The following is an 18,691-nucleotide window of genomic DNA, read 5'->3' as shown; positions in this document are numbered from 1 at the left end:
AGAGATTAAAGAGAGAGAGAGAGAGAGAGAGAGAGAGAGAGAGAGAGAGAGAGAGAGAGAGAGAGAGAGTGTGTGTGTATGTACGTATATAAGAAACCTATAACAAAATACCAGAAATTATCAAGAGGCTGCCAAGTTGGTCATAGATCCACCAAGTTGGCTCTGGCTATAGTAATCACACTAAAACTTTCTTGGAACACACAGCCAAATATAGAATCATAGACTCTCAGAATGAGAAGGGAGATGAGGTCACCTATATTAACCCTCAAACCAGAGTCATCAATTCCAAATAAGTGACCATGTAGCCTCTCACTACACACTTCCAATGATGGGAAATTTACTGCCTCACTGAGCAGTTCATTCCATTTTAGGACACTTTTAGTAATTTGGAAATTCTTGCTTTCATTAAACCAAAATCCAAAACCTAAAAATTTTCACGTATAGATCTTTTTTCTCTAGGGCTACAAAATAAAGAAGAAATAAGAATAAGAGATCTAACAATTTTTTCTTAAAACAGTCTACTACGTAATTGAAAACAGCAATCATGCTAACCTAAGTCTTTGTCACAAGCTAAATAACTCAACTCTACTCTTCATACACCTTCAGTTGTACCCGGCTACCTTCTTGGCCTCTCTTTATCTGTAGTATATATTGGTAATGTTAAAGGGTTTTATTCAAGATTTACAGCACTATTATAAAATGTAATACAATGAGCATGAAGTAAAGTGGTACTGACACCATCTGCTGTTGAACACTGCTTCATTCCACTGCCAAAGGCAGCACTGGCTTTCCTGGAACCTCTACCAGCTGAGGAGGCATGCTTAGTTGGTGGTTGGTCACCTACATGGGATACTTTCTAGCTCCTTCTCAAGTCTCCTTCTTTAACTGAAATATCATTACAGTCTCAATAATTCCTAAGCAAAAAAGTAATTTCTCATTGTAACCTCCCTTGGTGGAGGGTATATAGTAATTTAACATCAATTACATGGAGGCATATATAATAATCAGGTTATTACCTGGACAAGTGAGGAAGTTAGTACAACATAATTTTGCATAAGGAAGAAAAGGGGGCTAGAAAAAAAATGTATTCCTGTAAAAATATTTTCCTAACTTTTACATTTTTCCTAAAGTTATTTGTAAAGATGTGTGTGGTGAGGTAGAAATGTCATCTTTGAGAGAAGTATACCAGGCTGTGAATCCATACTCATCCACCTACTTGCCCTCTGAATTTAAAGCAATTAAAAAACTTCTCTAATCTTTGATTTCTTCCTTCATAAAATCTATATAGTTCTAGAGCATACTTTAAAAGTTTAAAATGGTAATAGGATAATATATGACATTGATAAGCATAATTGACCAGTATGTAGCTCCAAATTTATATGTGGTAGTTTCCTTTTCCTCCTTAATACCTAAGATATGAGTCATAAAAGCTCATAGATAACTCATTAATAACTCTGATTACTCTTAACCCAAACATCAACTCGGAGTAGACGGATACTTATGAATTGTGATTTGAGGGGAAACTATAGTAGCTTTTTTTCTGTAAGCATCCCCTTCCTCTCTTCCACCTCACTGCCACTGTGTCTTGATTCCTCCCAAGTAATTCAAGTAGAGGAAGCTAATGTGAGATGAAGGATTCCTGATACCCTTGGACAGAAAACTATGCTGAACATTCATAGCCATTGAGTGATAGTGGGTATGGAAGGTGGGATTCTTCAATAGTCAAGACAGACAAAAAACAACCAAGCAAATACTCTTCTGAACTATCCTACATGTTAGCCCTTACCAAAATAACATGCTAGTTCAAATTTTTGTATCTTTAAGATTCTTTGCTTTTCATGATCTAGAAATACTGAGAATGTACTAATATGCATCACTGGGCAAAATACCAACACCATAATTATCACAGACATGTTAACTATAAATAATAAAGTTGTTTGTTAGATCTGAGCCCATATAAAAGAAGGATAGTGATCAAAGAAGCCACAATTGCTTGTGGTCTTTATTATTATTATTATTATTATTCTCATTATAGACAATAGTGGGTGTTCCATTTACTTGGCTTGCTTTGCTGAAACTCAGGGTTTGCTTGTTTTTGTGACAAGGTCTCATTCTGCAGCCCAGGCTTAAGTGCAACAGCACAATCAGCAACCTCCATCTCTCAGGTTCAAGCAATTCTTATGTCTCAGCCTCCTGAGTAGCTGGGACGACAGGTACATACCACCATGCCTGGTTCATTTGTGTAGTTTTACTAGAAATGGGGTTTCATCACTTTGGACAGGCTGGTCTCTAAGTCCTGGCCTCCTGTGATCTGCTCATCTCTGCTTCCCAAAGTGCTGGGATTACAGGGTGAGCCACCAAGCCTGACCTCAGTTTGCTTCTTTTTTTTTAAATTGTGGTTTATTTACCTACAAATGGGTATAATTGTTTTATTATTGGCTGCTGAACTCTGGTTCATATTTCCTGCAAATGAAGTAGGTAAGAAAAATATCCCCTTCTTGAATGAGGAAGACTAAAAAAAATCGTGTTAAAGATCAAATCCATCTCTGTAATCATAGTTTGAATACATCAGATTCCATTTTTAAGAACTCTTTTAGCTATAAACAACTTGTAATTGTAGTTAATTCTTAAAAGATAAGCTGTGAGATTATGATTCTTTTGTCAAGAGCCTTTGTTTCAGATGCATAGAGCAGAATAAAATGGGTGAGTCCACTGTGGTCATGTGTGTGTGTCCGCACACCCACACACACACCACACATACTGTGCAGCAGAGTGGGGCATGCTGCAGAATCAGCCTCACTCAAGTTCAGTGGAAGCCCCTAAAGCTGTGTGACTTTGGAAAATGCATTTAACATCTCCGTGCCTCAGTTTCCTTTACTATAAAACTTTCTCAGTTGAATGTACCAGTTTGAACAATGCTGGCTCATTGCCTAGCAAACAGATGTTCATCATCTGGTGACCAAGATTATCTTCTTCCCTGTATGTAATGAACTTAGCATAATGCCACAGACATAGAGGTTATTTAAGAGATAGTGCCTAGTATTATAGTTATTACTTCTTTACCCTCATATTAAATGTAGAACATCAAACAGAATACCATACGTATAACTGCCACAAAATAAATGATAGCTTCACAGTGTGAAACAGGTGAGCTAAAGGCTATTCTGAAACCAATGCAGCAGTTGAGTGGTATCTAGGTCAGGACCACATGCATAGGAGGCCTTTGATAGATGCTGGTGATAACAGGGGTAATTCGTGTTACATGGAAAGCTCCTACAACCAAATAAAACCCACAATAGCTGCTTCATAAATGGTAGATATTACTGTGTTCTCCATAACCAGTATCAGATATTTATCCTTTGCCTCAGTCAACGCCCATATCAATAGTGGCTACTTATCCTTCTTAAGTGGATTAACTTTCCTTTAGGAGGCCAGTTTTCATTTTCAGTAAGTTCTCTGGCATTTTGTTTTCTTTTTCCAAAGTTATTTATATTCTTATTGATACAAGGTTTATCTAAAAAAAAAACAAGTAGAGTCTATGCAAAGGAAAGCGTCAAGTAAAAGGAAAGAGATGTCTGTGTCAGAATCCCAGTAAACACAGGCAGATTGGATGTTTGCCGCAGATGCTACTCTGCTGACATGGAGCTCCCATATATCACTGTCAGTGCATGACCATCCAGAGCTGACAATCACTACACAAGCTCACTGCAAAGTGCAGACTGCAAGAGATAAATGTGAATGGGATATTTTGTTAAGTATTTCTCCTCTGTGTACAATCCCCAAAATAAGGACCACGATCCCTTTAATCTGAGAAAATAAATCTGCCTTAGCCAGCTTTTAAGATCATACTTCTGAGAAAAGTGACTGTAATAAGCCAAAAGAGAGAGAGAGTAAGCTGATTGAAGCATGCTGTGTGATTGCTGTTTTGCTTGTTTTTGTAACTGGTCATTGCTCATGTGACTTACGCCTGTTACTGGGTTAAGATCCTGAGAGATGAGCAAATTTACCCAAGATTCATTCTTAAAACATGGATATACACTCCATCTGTAAGAACAAATAGAAATATTTAAGTACTATTTGACTCAAGCTTAAGAATAAATCATATTCCATCTAACACAGATTTAGACGTCCTTGAGCTGCGTGCTTGCAGAGAGTGGAGGGAAAGATCTCATCTAATGAAGTATTTCTGCCTTTTTCTCCAGAATGTTTGTGTTGACATTGGCTTCCCAATTCTGTGCCAGAGAGCTCCAAAATATTTTATATTTGAAGATGTAATGTATTTTAGGCTGACTGACAGCACCAGAGACCCCATGTTAACCTCTGTGACCTGCACAGACACTCCTGATGAGTTCCTGGAAAATCTCAAGTAACTGGAAGACCATGAAAAGAGAAGAATTGATCAACCCCTGCAGCGCCTATTTAGCTTTGAGACATTCTCTGTTGCTCCTTATTCCCATCCTAATAGATAAGGTCACTGGACTTTGTAACCAACCTTGGTCAATCATGACTCCACAACCTGACCCCCTCCCAGATTGCAAAAAAAAAAAAAATGCCCTAAACTGTAACATCTGTAACTTTCCACTGCCCACCCCAAACCTATAAAACCAACTCCTATCTCACCACCCTTCGCTCACTCCCTTTTCAGACTTAGCCTGTCCGCACCCAGGTGAATAAACAGCCATGTTGCTCACACCAAGCCTATTTGGGGGTCTCTGCATTCAGCACACACATTTTAACATTTGGTGCTGAAACCAAGGACAGGGGAACTCCTACGGAACACCAAACTCCTTATCCCTGTTCTCCTTGTGCCATCTCCATGAAGAGACCTACCTCTGACCTAGGTTCATCAGACCAGACAACAGACCCACTCACCATCCTCAGATCAGGTAAGCAATTTGCCTCAACTCTTCTCTTTAGCAATTCTCACTACCTCTCAGCTTCCTTCTCCTTTCAGTTTCATTTTCCTCTTCCTTTCAGCAGAGACAAGAAAGACAGGACCTCCCATGAGGTTCATGACCGGAAAAAATCATACGTAGGTCACAGAACTGGGAAGACAGTCTTCCCTCTGTGACTGATCATTGCAGAGACGTCTGCTCTGGTCACTCACTGGCACTCATAGGTGATAGATCAATGCAAGTGACGCCCTCTTTGACTAATTCACCCCAGGTTTAGACGAAGGTTTAGTCTGGGATGCCTGCTGTAAGTTGCTTGGTCATGCATTCACTTTCCTTGTCTCAGCCGCTCTTCTAAAACTGTGGGCAACCTCCCGCCCTCCATTCCTCCCTCCCCTCCCTTAGCCTGTGTTCTAAAAACCTCAAACCCCTCCAGCTATCACCTGACCTAAAACCAAAGCATCTTATTTCCTTCTGCAATACCGCTTGGCCACAATATAAATTGAACAATGGCTCTAAATGGCCGGAAAAAAATACCTTAGATGTTTCCCTCCTGCAGGATCTAGACAGCTTATGTCATAAAATGGCAAATGGTCTGAAATTCCCTATGTCCAGACATTTTTTTTTTACACACCAATCCCACCCTAATCTTTGGTCTCAATGCAACTCATTTCAAATTTTCTTTCTCTCCCTTCTGTCTGCCCCTCCTGCCTCTGCCGGCCACCCAGAATCCTCCTTGTCCATCAACCATTCTGACCTTTCTCCTCCCTGACTGTCCAAACCAGGCCCTAATCCAGGACTTAACCACCCCCACCCAGAGCCTCCCTACTCTTCCTCTGCCCACAACCCACCTCCTTATACCTCTCCTGTCACCTCCCCACCTCATACTCTGTCCACCTTACAGTTTAGGGCTGTGGCTAACTTCTCTGCCCCTGACCAACAATTCCCCCTTTGAGAAGTGGCTGGAGCTGAAGGCATAGTTAAGGGTGCACATTCCTTTCTCTTTATTCAACCTTTCCCAAACTGGCCAACAATTACGCTCCTTTTCATCAGATTCTTTGATACTTAATCCAGTCCTATAATCTCACCTGGAGTAACTTAAATGTCATCCTTCGACTCTTACCCCTGAGAAATGCTTAATATGCATTTTATCACCCAATCAGCCCCTGACATTACAAAAAGCTATAGAAACTAGATTCTTGCCCTCAAACCCCACAACAGTAATTACTCAACCTCGCCTTCAAGGTTGATTAATAGGAAAAAAGGTTCATTAATAGGAAAAAAGCTGCCCAGTGGCAGCAAATCTCAGAATTACAAATGCCTGCCTCTGCCATAATACAAACCCCAGCCACAACACCGCCTCACAAAGACTTCAAAGCACCCAGACTGCAGCATCCAGTCACCCCTCCCAGACCTTGCTTCAGATGTCGCAAACCTGGCCACTGGGCCAAGGAATACTCACAGCCCAGGATTCCTCCTAAACCCTCCCTGTCTGTGCAGGGGGCCCCTACGGAAAGTCAGAATGTCTGACTCATGTCGCTGCTCCCAGAGCTCATAGATTTCCAATTCAAAGATCCCAGGACTAAATTTTTACCAGATCTCCTCTGCTTGGCGGCTGAAGACTGACGCTGCTCGAACATTTCGGAGGCCCCCTGGACCATCATGGATGCCAAGTTTTGGGTAACTCCATCCCCTTCTTTATTTTTTTTGAGATGGAGTCTTGCTGTCACCAGGCTAGAGTGCAGTGACGCAATCTCGGCTCACTGCAACCTCTTTCTCCTGGGTTCAAGCGATTTTCCCCTTCAGCCTCCTGAGTAGCTGGGACTACAGGTGCATACCACCACACCCAGCTGATTTTTGTATTTTTAGTAGAGATGGGGTTTCATCATGGTGAGGATGGTCTCGATCTCTTGACCTCGTGATCCTCCCGCCTCGGCCTCCCAAAGTGCTGGGATTACAGGCTCGCCCATCCCCTTTTTAACATGGGGGCCACCCACACCAGGCCTCTTTTCAAGGACCTGTTTCCTTGAGCTCCATAACTCTTGTGGGATTGACGGCAAGGCCTCCAGGCCTCTGAAAATGCCCGAAGACTGGTGTCAATTAGGCAAACACTCCTTTTCACATTTTTTTCCTAATTATCCCCTCTTGTCCAGTTTCCTTGTTAGGCCAAGATATCTTAGCAAGATTACCTGCCTCTTTATTCCTGGGCTACAGCCACATCTCACTGCCACCATCCCCCTCAAACCTGTACCTCCTTTAATAGCTACCCTTAGGTCCCCCCACCTTAATCCTAGGGTGTGGGACACCACTTCCCCATCCATTGCTGCAAGCCATTCACCCCACATCATCCCCTTAAAACCTAACCACCCTTACCTGGCTTAGCACCAGTACCCCATTCCCCAACAGGCTTTAAAAGGCCTGAAGCCTGTTATCACCCATCTATTGCAACATGGCCTTTTAATTCCCACAAGATCTCCTGACAATTTTTCTATCCTACCTGTCCAAAAAACCAGACAAATTCAACAGATTAGTCCAAGACCTCTACCTCAATCTGATTGTAGTTCCCATTCACCAGGTTGTACCAACCCCTATGCCCTCCTATCTTCCACACACCCTTCCACAACTCAATATTCTGTTCTTGACCTCAAAAACACTTTTTCCTAAAGCACAAATATCTTCTCCATCTTTTATAATTCTTCACCAGCACACACGTGCTCTCCCTGCCAATCGTATCAATTTCCCAGACCTCAACCCCATCCTCTAAACAACAACTTCTCTCCTTCCTAGGCATTGTAGGATACATTTGCCTCTGGATACCAGGTTTTGCCTCCCTAACCAAACCACTTTATGAAACTACAAAAGGAAACTTAGCTGACCCCACAGACCAAAAATTCCTTCCCCCATTCTTTCTTCCATTCTCTAAAAACGGCCTTAGAGACTGCCCCTACTTTCATGCTCCCCAACTCCTCTCAACCCTTCTCTCTCTACACAGCAGACATAAAAGGCTGTGCCACTGGAATTCTTACACAGGAGCCAGGCCCATGGCCTGTAGCCTCTTTACCCAAACAACTTAGTCTCAGGGTGGCCCTCATGCCTACAGGTGGCAGCAGGTGCTGTCCTGATACTCTTAGAATCACTCAGAATCACAGGCTATGCCCCACTTACCCTCTATAGCTCTCACAACCTCCAAAGTTTAGTTTCCTCTTCACACCTTACACACTTACTTTCCACCCCTCGCCTCCTCCAACTCAATTGACTATTGAAACCCATGCTCTGTTGCCAAAGGACCACACATTAATATCTATACTAGACTCTAAGTATACCTTCCATATCCTACACCACCATGCTTCCATATGGGAAAAAAGAGGTTTTTAGAGGTTTTCTCACCAGGCTAGTGTCCTCTATTATCAATACCCCTTTAATAAAAGCCCTCCTTAAGGCCACTCTCCTCCCAGCCAAGGCTGGAGTTATCCACTGCAGAGGACTTAGGATTGGAGCCAGTCCTAAAGAACCCACAGGGTAAATCCTCTTTGAATTCCTACATGGCTGCACTTTTCTGCTTGGCATAACCTTATTGCAGATACCAGTCCTCTTGGTGATGATATTTCAGTCCTCCAACAGGCCAGACATGAAATCTGCCAGGCTGCTAACATCCTCTTTCCCACTGCAGATACCCACCTAGTTACAAGCCTAACCCCTCAGCAACCTCGGTGGACAGGACCCTTCCTGGTCGTCTATAGAACCCCAACCACTGTCTATCTACAAGACCCTACCCAGTGGGTCCATCACTCCAGGATAAAGCTGTGTCCATCAGACAATAGGCCTGACTCCTCCACCTCCTCCTGGAAGTCTCAAGTACTCTCCCCCTCTTCTCTCAAACTCACCCATATCCCAAAGTGGAAGAGTAACCCTATATAAACTGAACATATCTTTTACTTTCATTAGGCATCTTTTTCCCTAACACTACTGTTTAACGCAGTTGCCCCTACTACTTAAACCACACCTCGGAAAATGTTATCTTCTGTCTCACCTCTACTCAAATTCACTGCACTTATTTCCTTTTACATGCCCTGCTTTTGTTTAAGCTGCCGGTGTACGCTTTTCCTCCCGGCAATTATAGCTGACATTTCAGGGTTTTACCTCAGGCTGCCACCCTTAATTCTTAGCGTGGATAATCTTCAGTGTCAGGGAACTAATTCTTCCACCCCAATAAAGTTGTCTTCCTTTCTTTTGTGCTCACTCTTCATCTCGCTCCCATTCTCTGCTCATACTCCATCTTGTTAATGAAAGTAAATGGTTATTTATAAATACCACATGCTTCCTCATACATCACAGATGAAAAGCTCTCCCTCCATACAGTTATCCTACCAAACCTGGCTACAACCTTCAACAGCCGCAGCCCTTGCTGGCTTCATTGGTATCTGGGTAGAAAACCCCAGCTCACCCCGCCCCCAGAACACTTTCTCACCTTTTCAGTTTACACTTCCAGTTCTGTCTAAGCCAAGGACTTTTTTTTTCCCTCTATGGTTCCTCTTCTTACATCTGCCTTCCTACACACTGGACAGGCACTTGTACCCCAGTTTTCCTTACTCCCAAAATTCAGTTTGCCAATGGAAGCAAAAGCCTCTCTATTCTCCTTGTGGTTCCGACACAACAGAAGCAGGTCATTATTGTAGGGTTAGGAATTACTACAGCACTTGGCACAGGCATAGTGGGCCTCACCACTTCAGTCGTCACCTTTCACAGCCTCTCTAATGATTTCTCTGCTAGCATTGCAGAATTAACTCAATCACTATTCCTTCTTCAAACTCAAGTAATTCCCTAGCTGCAGTTGTCCTCCAAAGGCACAGAAGACTTGATTTACTGATTGATGAAAAGCGAGGTATTTGCCTACTCCTAACTGAAGGATTTTTATGTAAACTAGTCTGGCCTCATATATGATACCATCAATAAATTACAGAGCCCAAAAGCTCGCTAATCAGGCAAATGGTTATTCTGGAGCTGGCTGGACTGCCTGGAAACTCTAACTGGGCATCATGTCTTCTTTCAGTCTTTTGTCCTCTGTTATTTTTCTCCTTCTCTTATTTGGACCCTGTGTTTTCCGATTAATCTCTCGATTAATACAAAATCTTATATAAGCAATAACCAATCAGTTAATATGACAAATGCTCCTTCTAACAACCTCACAGTATCACCCCTTGCCCTGAAATCTCCCAGCAGTCTAAACTCTCTCCATCTTTTGGTTTCAGTGCTGCCCCCAATCCCAGTTGAAGAAGCCCTGAGAAACATCACCCCATCACCCCTCTTTGCCAGCCTTCCTAATATCCCACTGCCCTCCACTCTTCATTTCTTTTTCCTTTATATTACTAACATAAAAAGACAGGAATGTAAGGCCTTTTGGGCTGACAAGGCCATGGACGCCAATGTTAACCTCTGTGACCTGCAGGGATGCTCCAGATGAGTTCCTGGAAAATCTGAAGTAAGTGGAAGACCACAAAAAGAGGAAGAAAGAATCCATCCCTACAGTGCCTACTTAGCTTTGAGACATTCTCCATTTTTCCTTATTCCCACCCTAATTGATAAAGCCATTGGACATTGTAACCGAACTTGATTAACCTTGTGACTCCACACTCTACAGCCCCCTCCCAGCTTGCAAAAAACCATTCTAAACCATAACTTCTGTAACTTACCGCTGCCCACACAAACCTATAAAACAAACTCCTATCCCACTGCCTTTCTCTGACTCCCTTTTCAGACGCAGCTTGCCCACACCTGGGTGAGCAACACACAAAGCCTGCTTTGCAGGGGGTGGGTATCTCTTCATTCAGCACATGCGTTTTAACAGAAGGTGTCCTCAGACTTGTGAGGAGGGTAAGACCATGGTTATGATTAAGTGGACAAGCTCATAGTCCACACGATGGACTTGCTGAGGCATTGGCCTTCAAACTTTTCCACAACTGCTTTGCTGAGACTCAGGTTTTAAGAAACAACTGAAAACTCCAGCCCCCTTGGGGAATAAGCACAGAGACTAACATTTATAAGCGATTATCAACGAAGTTTCCCGAAAATGGATTCAGGTCAAAGTAAAAGGAGAAGAGAGAAGATGATTTAGGGTAAAGGAGGAATGGCACTGAGAGAGTGATGATGAAGTTTGAAGGACAACGTTTTCACTGTATTTCAGCAAAAAGTGCACTCTGAATAGATATCAGGAACCAACATGTTTGTGCATAAACACTAAGATATGTAAGCATGACTATAGCAAATTTGTGGGTACAGATCTTTTTCTGGTTGAATAGAAAAGAAATTACACAGCTGAATTGACTTTATTAAAATAATCATGATGTATTTTATATTTACTTCCTTTTTTTTTTTTTTTTTTTTTAATAGAGATGGAGCCTCACTATGTTGCCCAGGCTGGTATCAAACTCCTGGACTCAAGTTATCCTGACATCTCAGTCTCCTAAAATGTTGGAATTACAGGCATGAGCCACACGGCCAGTCAAAAATGATGACATTCTCTAAAAAGTCTCTGGAAACTTGAGTTTAAAGAGCGAGTTAGACTTGGAATATAGAAAACACTTAAGTGAGGTACAGTCTATTCATTAAAGTTCTCTGTTTTGTATTCTGCTTAGTTTTATCTGACAGTATTTTTTTGGTGTCAGTGTATAGTAGCTAACACTCATTCAACACTTTTATTTTGTATATTTCCCATTATAGCCATACTAGTGGATATGAGGAGATATCTTGTGGTTTTGATTTGCATTTTCCTAATGGCTAATGATGTTGAACATCCTTTCATGTGTTTATTGGCCATTTCTATAACTTATTTGCAGAAATGTCTCTTCAAATTGTTTGCACTTTTTTAATTGGGTTATTTACTTTTTATTATCACATTGAGTATCACATTGAAGAGTTATTTTTGTATTCTAGATACAAGTTTCTTGTCAGTTATAAGATTTTCAAATATGTTCTCCTATTCTGTAGGTTCTCTTCACTTTTTTTTTTAAAGACATGATCTTGTTCTGTCACCCAGGCTGGAATGCAGTGCCACAATCGTAGCTCACTTTAGCCTTGAACTTCCAAGCTCAAACGATCCTCCCATCTCAGCCACAGAGTAGGTAGGCTGATATTTTGGTTCTGGCTTTTTTGTAAAGACAAGTCTCCTGTTTCCCAGGCTGATCTCAAACTCCTGAACTCAAGTGACTCTCATGCCTTGACCTCTCAAAGCTCTGGGATTATACATGAGTCACCACACCCAGCCTTATCACTTTCTTGATAGTACATTTATAAAACAAATGGGCTTTTCTGCTTTTTTTAGATCCATAATCTATTTTAAATTAATGTTTGTGTAATATATGAAGCTGCCATCCAACTTCATTCTTCTGAATGTGGATATCCAATTAACATCAGCAAAGTTTTTGTTTACAGAAAGTGATTTATTTAAAGAGAGAGAGAAACAGGAGAAGGAGACAGAAAGAAACAGATAACTCTCACACTGAGAGAATCCAGAAAGATGGAATCCAGGAGAGGAAAGCAGCTTCCCCACTGGGTCAAGGGAATAGAGAAAGAGATGGAGTTTAGGAGGGGAAGACAGGCTTCCACGAGAGAGTGTGTAAGGAGACGACTAGCAAAGTTTTTCTCAAAAGACTGTCCTTTCCCCACTTAACTCTTATGGTTCTCTTGTTGGAAACCACTGAAGTATACACAAAAGGATTTATTTCTCACCCCTCAATTACATAGAACTGAAATATGTATGGTATGTCTTTATCCTTATTTCACTACTACGGTTTTGATTACTGTGGGTGCAGAATGTTTTCAAATCAGAAAGAATGGAGAGGGACTGTTAATAGGCCAAGGGTTTCCTCTGGGATCATGATGTTCTGGAATTAAATGGTAGTGATGAGGACACAACTCTAAATGTACTAAAAAGATTGAATTGTACACTTTAAATATGTTAATTTTATGGCATGTAAATTATATTTCAATAAAGCTGTTTAAAAAGTCAGGGAGTACTTCCTAAAGAAGCTGAGGTTCAATTGACATTTGGTGTAAGAATTTGTAGGCAGAAAAGAAAAAGAGTTTCCAGGCCGAGAACCTAGAGATGCAAATACAGAGGGGCATGAGACTACACCAAATGTGCAGGAACTCAAACACCTCAGTGCTATTTTATTTAGGTGTAAAAAGTTGCAGAAGGGAAAACAAGTCAATAGAAGGTTTTATTCAATGCATTAAAAAGGAGTTCAGATTTTATTCTGTTGATAAACAAAATGTATCTTTACCATGTGCTACCTATGTAGTAATTATACAGTTCTAAATTTTAATATATATGCTACTTATTAAGTATATAGTATCTATATATTATATAATATGTACATTTTAATATTTTATATAGTTTAAGTATATATTTTAAAATTATTGAAGCTATAAAATGAGCAAAATATAAATGTAAAAATAAAGATAAGCAGAAATGCTAATATTCACTTATCTTTTTCCAAGCAATCAGGCTTGGATATGATCAGATAAATACAGAACTCTTCACTGTGTGTGTGTGAGAGAGAGAGAGAGAGAGAGAGAGAAAGAGAAGGAAGAAAGGAAGGGAGGGAGGGAGGGAGGGAGGTAGGGAGGGATGGAAGGAGAGTGAGAGAAAGAAGGAAAGGAAGGAAAAGAAAGAAAGAGAAAGAAAGAAAAAGAAAGAACTGTATTCTAATTTGATTTGTGATGTTAAACCAAAAAAGTATTTGAAATTCCGAAGGGAGTCCATTTCTAAGGATGGAGTTGAGCCAAATGTGAGATGTTGATAGAAAAAAACTGTGAAGGCTGGAGGCCTGTCTGGCACATTTAAAATAAATGTGATTTGATTGACACATTTCTTTACCTTAATCCACTTGTCTCAATCCTGCTATTATGCAAGTCTCTCTTTATTTTTAAGGACCAAGCTATGGGGAAACAGAACGAAATATCATGATGCCTCAAAATTATGAACTTCTGGCTGGCTCTTTTCCTGACCTTAGTAGAAAATTATTTGTATCTTCATATTGCCTAAACATGTTCTTTATGATGACCTAAAATAAAAAATAAGGTAAAACTCTTTTTCTATTGATTGTTTGAAGAAAGGACCAATTACTTAAGAAATGAAGAGTGATATTTTCTAGTGTTTCTTTATACTTCCTGGGTGAGAGAGAGAGAGAGAGAGAGAGAGAGAGAATAATAAAAATAAAAAGCCTTGTATTTCATAAATGAGTATTCAAAGTACCCTCCTTATTCCATTTGATGGTAGTTTCAACTTGTGTAACAGTAGCAAGTAACAATTTATCATTTCTACATTATAAAGAAATTACAAATAAAAATACTGATAATTTTAGTTCTTCTGTACTACATATAATACTTCATATCCAAAATCTTTTAAGAACTTTTTACCAAAACTGTGTGAACTAAGTATTATCTTCCCGTTTAACAGATGAGAAAACAAAGTTCATACAAACAACCACAATATGGAAAGCAGCCAGCCAAGATTTAGACCCACATTCCTCTGCCCCTGGATCAGTGTGCATTTATTCATTAAATAAACACTTAGATTTGACTGTGTGCCAGCTGCTGTTGTGGATGTAAGATGGATCAAAACTTTGACTTCACTTGGGCAGCTTACATCCTCAAAAAATCATACAAATAAAAGCAGAGATGTGTAACGTAATTCCAAGTGACAATAAGTTTTTTGTCTAGGAAATGAAACTGAGAAAGAAGTCAGAAACTGGCTGGGGGTGGAGAATGTACTATTTAGGTAAAATGGATAATGATAGCTTCTCTGACCAAGGGAACAGGTGCACAGAGGTGGGAATAGAAGTAAAGAAAGCAGGTGGGGGCAGTGGCTTATGCCTGTAATCCCAGAACTTTGGGAAGCCAAGATGGGAGAATCACAAGGTTAGGACATTGAGACCATCCTGGCCAACATGGTGAAACACTATCTCTATTAAAATGACAAAAATTAGCTGAGCATGGTGGTGCATCCTTGCAGTCCCAGCTACTAGAGAAGCTGAGACAGAAGAGTTTGCTTGCACCTGGGAGGTGGAGTTGCAGTGAGCTGAGATAACACCACTGCACTCCTGCCTGGTGACACAACAAGACTCTGTCTCAAAAAAAAAAAAAAAAAAAGAAGAAGAAAGCGCTTTGCCTAGAGGTGGTATTGGAGTGTTCCAGGTAGAACTGGAAGCAATTGCAAAGGCTCTGTAGGATGAAGAAGCAAGTAGACTGTCCTTGCTGAGGCAGGGGTAGAATGATAAATGAGATGGGAAGATTGGCAGGGCCCATCCATGTGGGGTTTTGAAGATCAATGTAAAGACTTAGGCTTTAATTATTGGTGTGCGGTAAACCATTGAAATGTTGTGAAGTAGAAAGGACCATGATCTTATTTTAGATTTAAAGATAGTGTCAAGGAATAGAAACAGGGAGACTCATCAGTGATGCTGTTGTAAAGAGAACATAGTGGAGTGGAGTAGGAAGCAGACAGTTGGGAAATATTTAATAATGAAGAACTGACAAGACTTATGGCTAAGTTCAATCTGGGGTATCAAAGAAATGAGAAACTTAAAACAGCTTATTTTTTTCTTTTCTGTTTGTTTTGTCTGAGTGGGAACATGACATGTCTAATGAGTGATCTTGGGGAAACTGAGTAGGAGTTAATTTCAGGTGTCAGTGAGCTAAATATTCTGTTGTGGCAATGGTGAGTTTGGGTTGTCTCTAAGCTGTGCAAGAAAGAATGTAGAATAAGCAGAGGAATGTGCCCCATTTTCTTGATTCAAGGCTCATTTTCCAAACATGCCTTAATTCTCTAAAAGAGGGTTGCCTTTTTATTTTTTCAAGATGGCATATAGGAAGCAGTACCAGTATGCCTCTGGCACTTGAAAGGACAGAAATAATGGGTAGAGACTCATACTGTGAATATTTATGTTTTTTCCAAGAACCACTAAACCCATCTACAACCAAGGAATCTCACAGAGTCTACGTCACTTCCCTGCTACCTCCATTGGAGGAGGTCTCTACTGTTGGGAGACATGAAGAGAGATCACATCACAGGAATGCACCAGGAAAACTAAAAGAATCCACAGATCCTTTGAAAGAAGCTACAGGTTGCAGCCTACTTTGTGAGACAGGTGAAAAACTAAGTTTCCAGAGTGAGAGAGGGAGAGCCTACATCTGAGCATATATCCGCACTAGGGAATCTGAAAATCCAAACCACACATGGAGGAAGGCCTTAGTTAACCCAATCAAGAACCAGAATGGATTTTGGGAGCAATGTGAAATACAAATGTAGAAGCAGAAGTGGGAAGAGACTTGCCAGCATTTTCAATCTCCAGTCAAGCCCAGGAAAGCCATCCTTGACTATATTTCACAGGGGCTCTCGGGAAAGTCAGCCAGTGAACACAAAGAGGAGTCACAGGGTGAAGGAAGTTCCCAACTGAAATTTATGATATCATTTTGATGGGGACCAAGTCCCTTGAACAGAACCCAGGGGCAAGAGGGAAGTTTGTGGCAGACAGGAGCTGGGTGGCCAGCCTTAGGAGCAGATGGGGTGGGCGTGGCCTGAAAGCTGCTGTGCTTGCTGTCTCTGAGGGAAAGCCTGTGGTCTGGGGCAGCTCTGAGTTCTGTGTACAGAGTGTCAAGATCTGCAGCTGACACTATTAGTGGGACACTGCAGGAATGAGACTAGCCTTGGCAACTGCATGGGAGCTGGGTGAGACTGACTGCTGTCCACTACTTCCCAGTCCCTTTGTAAACTTTTGCACAGCAGAGGCAGTTATGCTCCCTTCAGGAACATTACCCCAGTGGCCTGAGAACCACACCCCATTCTCTACAATGTCCATGGCAGGCAGCACCCAAGGAGAGTCAGAGCTCAGACCTACCTAATCCTGTCCCTATATGATGATATTTCTCTACCTGTTCTAGTGGCTGAACACACAGGACATAAACTTTTGAAAGCTTTGTAGACCTGCCTGTCACCTGAGAAACCAGAAATCTTTCCCTAGCCAATTTAGGGAAAGGCTAAATCCCACTGCTAACAGTGCAGCCGGGTCTCTCTTGGAAGCACCACCACGTGGCTGGAGGCTAAACCACTCAGGCCATTACAACACTTCTGGAAAAAATAACACCATCCCAGGAAGGAGGAAGTGGCTGCAGGGTCTCCCCTAACAGCACTGCCTGCAACACCTTGGCTAACCAGAGGTCCTGAGTGTCCACATGACAAGTTCACTGCTAGCATAACCAGACTTGGAGAAAGCCAGCACACTAAACCCATCTACAATTAAGGAATTTTACAAAGTCTACATCACTCCCCTTCCACCTCTGTCAGAGCAGGTGCTGGTATCTACTATTTGGAGACACGAAGACAGATCACATCACTGGATCTTTTGCAGACTTTCCCCAGCACTATATCCCAGAACCTGATAGCCCCACTTGGTGGCTAGATCAAGAAAAGCAATCACAATCACTGCAGTTCAGCTCTCAGGAAGTCTCACTCTTAGGGGGAGGGGAAGAGCATCATATCAAGGGAATACCCTGTGGGACAAAATAATATGAATGGTAGGCCCTCTGTCCAAGATCTTTCTGCTGGTGGGAAGTCAGACACACAATCGCAATGCCTGGCATAGTCAGGAAAGTCCCCACCTCTAACCCAAAAGGCTGGCAGCCTCTGCTATTATGAAAGGTCCTGAAGAAGGGATCCTTTTTTTCCCCTAGTACACCACTGCAAATGCAGCTGGGGCTTCTCCCATGGGAAAGAAGCATGAATGCACCTATAAACAGCCTTCCTGGAACAATTCAGGATGATTACAGTCCCACAGGAGGAACATTTTCCAGATTCAGGCAGTCACAATTCCTTCCTATTTGAAAGATCAACATTACTATAGCAAAAAAGAGGTGCCTGTCTGATTCGAATAGCTGGAACACTGGGGACAGAAGGGAAGCTGTAAGGTAGATAACTTTCCTACACAGGCCTGACTGAGCTCCCAACCTTCATGCTGATAGTACCTCAGCATATCTAACTGAGAGCTCCCCCAGGCACCTTCATCAAGGCTGGGACCTCTGCCCATGTGCCTCAGCTACCACCAGTGCCTGCCCAAAGATATCGCCCCTATTTCCTGAATCATCAACTCACTAAATAAAATACTGGGGAAAAAAGTGTACATCATGACAGAATGAGGTAAGCTTGAAGAGATCCCTGCCATTCTAAACCCATAGGGGACAGCGAGCTTGCCCACACACCAAATGCATAACTATACAATCAACATCTAACACAGTCAGCACACAAAGACTCACTGTAACTAAGGAACTCAGAGTCTTTAACCCTAAAAGCACCAATAATTAAATTAGGCTAAAATAAACTGTAAATATTAAAATTAGATTCTCAAGAGGAGAGAAAAACAAAAAAAAAGTTCAATCAAAAATAAATTCAAGAATAATTCGAAGAAACAGTCTACCTAAATGAGAAGAAAATAGAAAAGTAATTCTGGTAATATGATAAAACAGGGACCTGGTAACATGCCCAGAAAATCATACTAACTCCCAAACAATGAATCTAAACCAAGAAGAAATCTCTGAAATACCAAATAAAGAATTCAGAAGGTTAATTATTAAGGTAAACAAGGAGATACAAGTGAAAGGTGAAAAACAACTTTAAAAAATTTTAAAGACAATTCAGGAAATGAATGAAACATTATCCAAGGAAACAGTTATCATTAAGAAAATAAGAATTTGTGGAAATGAAGGACATACTTAGGGAAATACAAAATGCAACAAAAATTTTCAAC

The 18,691-nt window shown here is 41.2% G+C and overlaps 2 long non-coding RNA genes across 6 annotated transcripts in view; one reads left to right on the top strand and one right to left on the bottom strand.

Moving 5' to 3' along the window:
- LOC144576682 (uncharacterized) overlaps positions 1–18,691 on the bottom strand; it is a 332,988-nt gene that overhangs the window by 253,561 nt on the left and 60,736 nt on the right. The window lies entirely within an intron of this gene.
- On the top strand, positions 4,775–13,859 carry LOC144576684 (uncharacterized). The gene is made up of 3 exons (XR_013519009.1): positions 4,775–4,886; positions 11,280–11,480; positions 13,822–13,859. It is a non-coding gene; the product is annotated as an uncharacterized LOC144576684 (long non-coding RNA).

The sequence above is a fragment of the Callithrix jacchus genome, chromosome 6 (genome assembly GCF_049354715.1).
Source record: "Callithrix jacchus isolate 240 chromosome 6, calJac240_pri, whole genome shotgun sequence".
NCBI classification, from domain to species: domain Eukaryota; kingdom Metazoa; phylum Chordata; class Mammalia; order Primates; family Cebidae; genus Callithrix; species Callithrix jacchus.
This window is presented reverse-complemented; position numbering and strand designations above follow the sequence as displayed.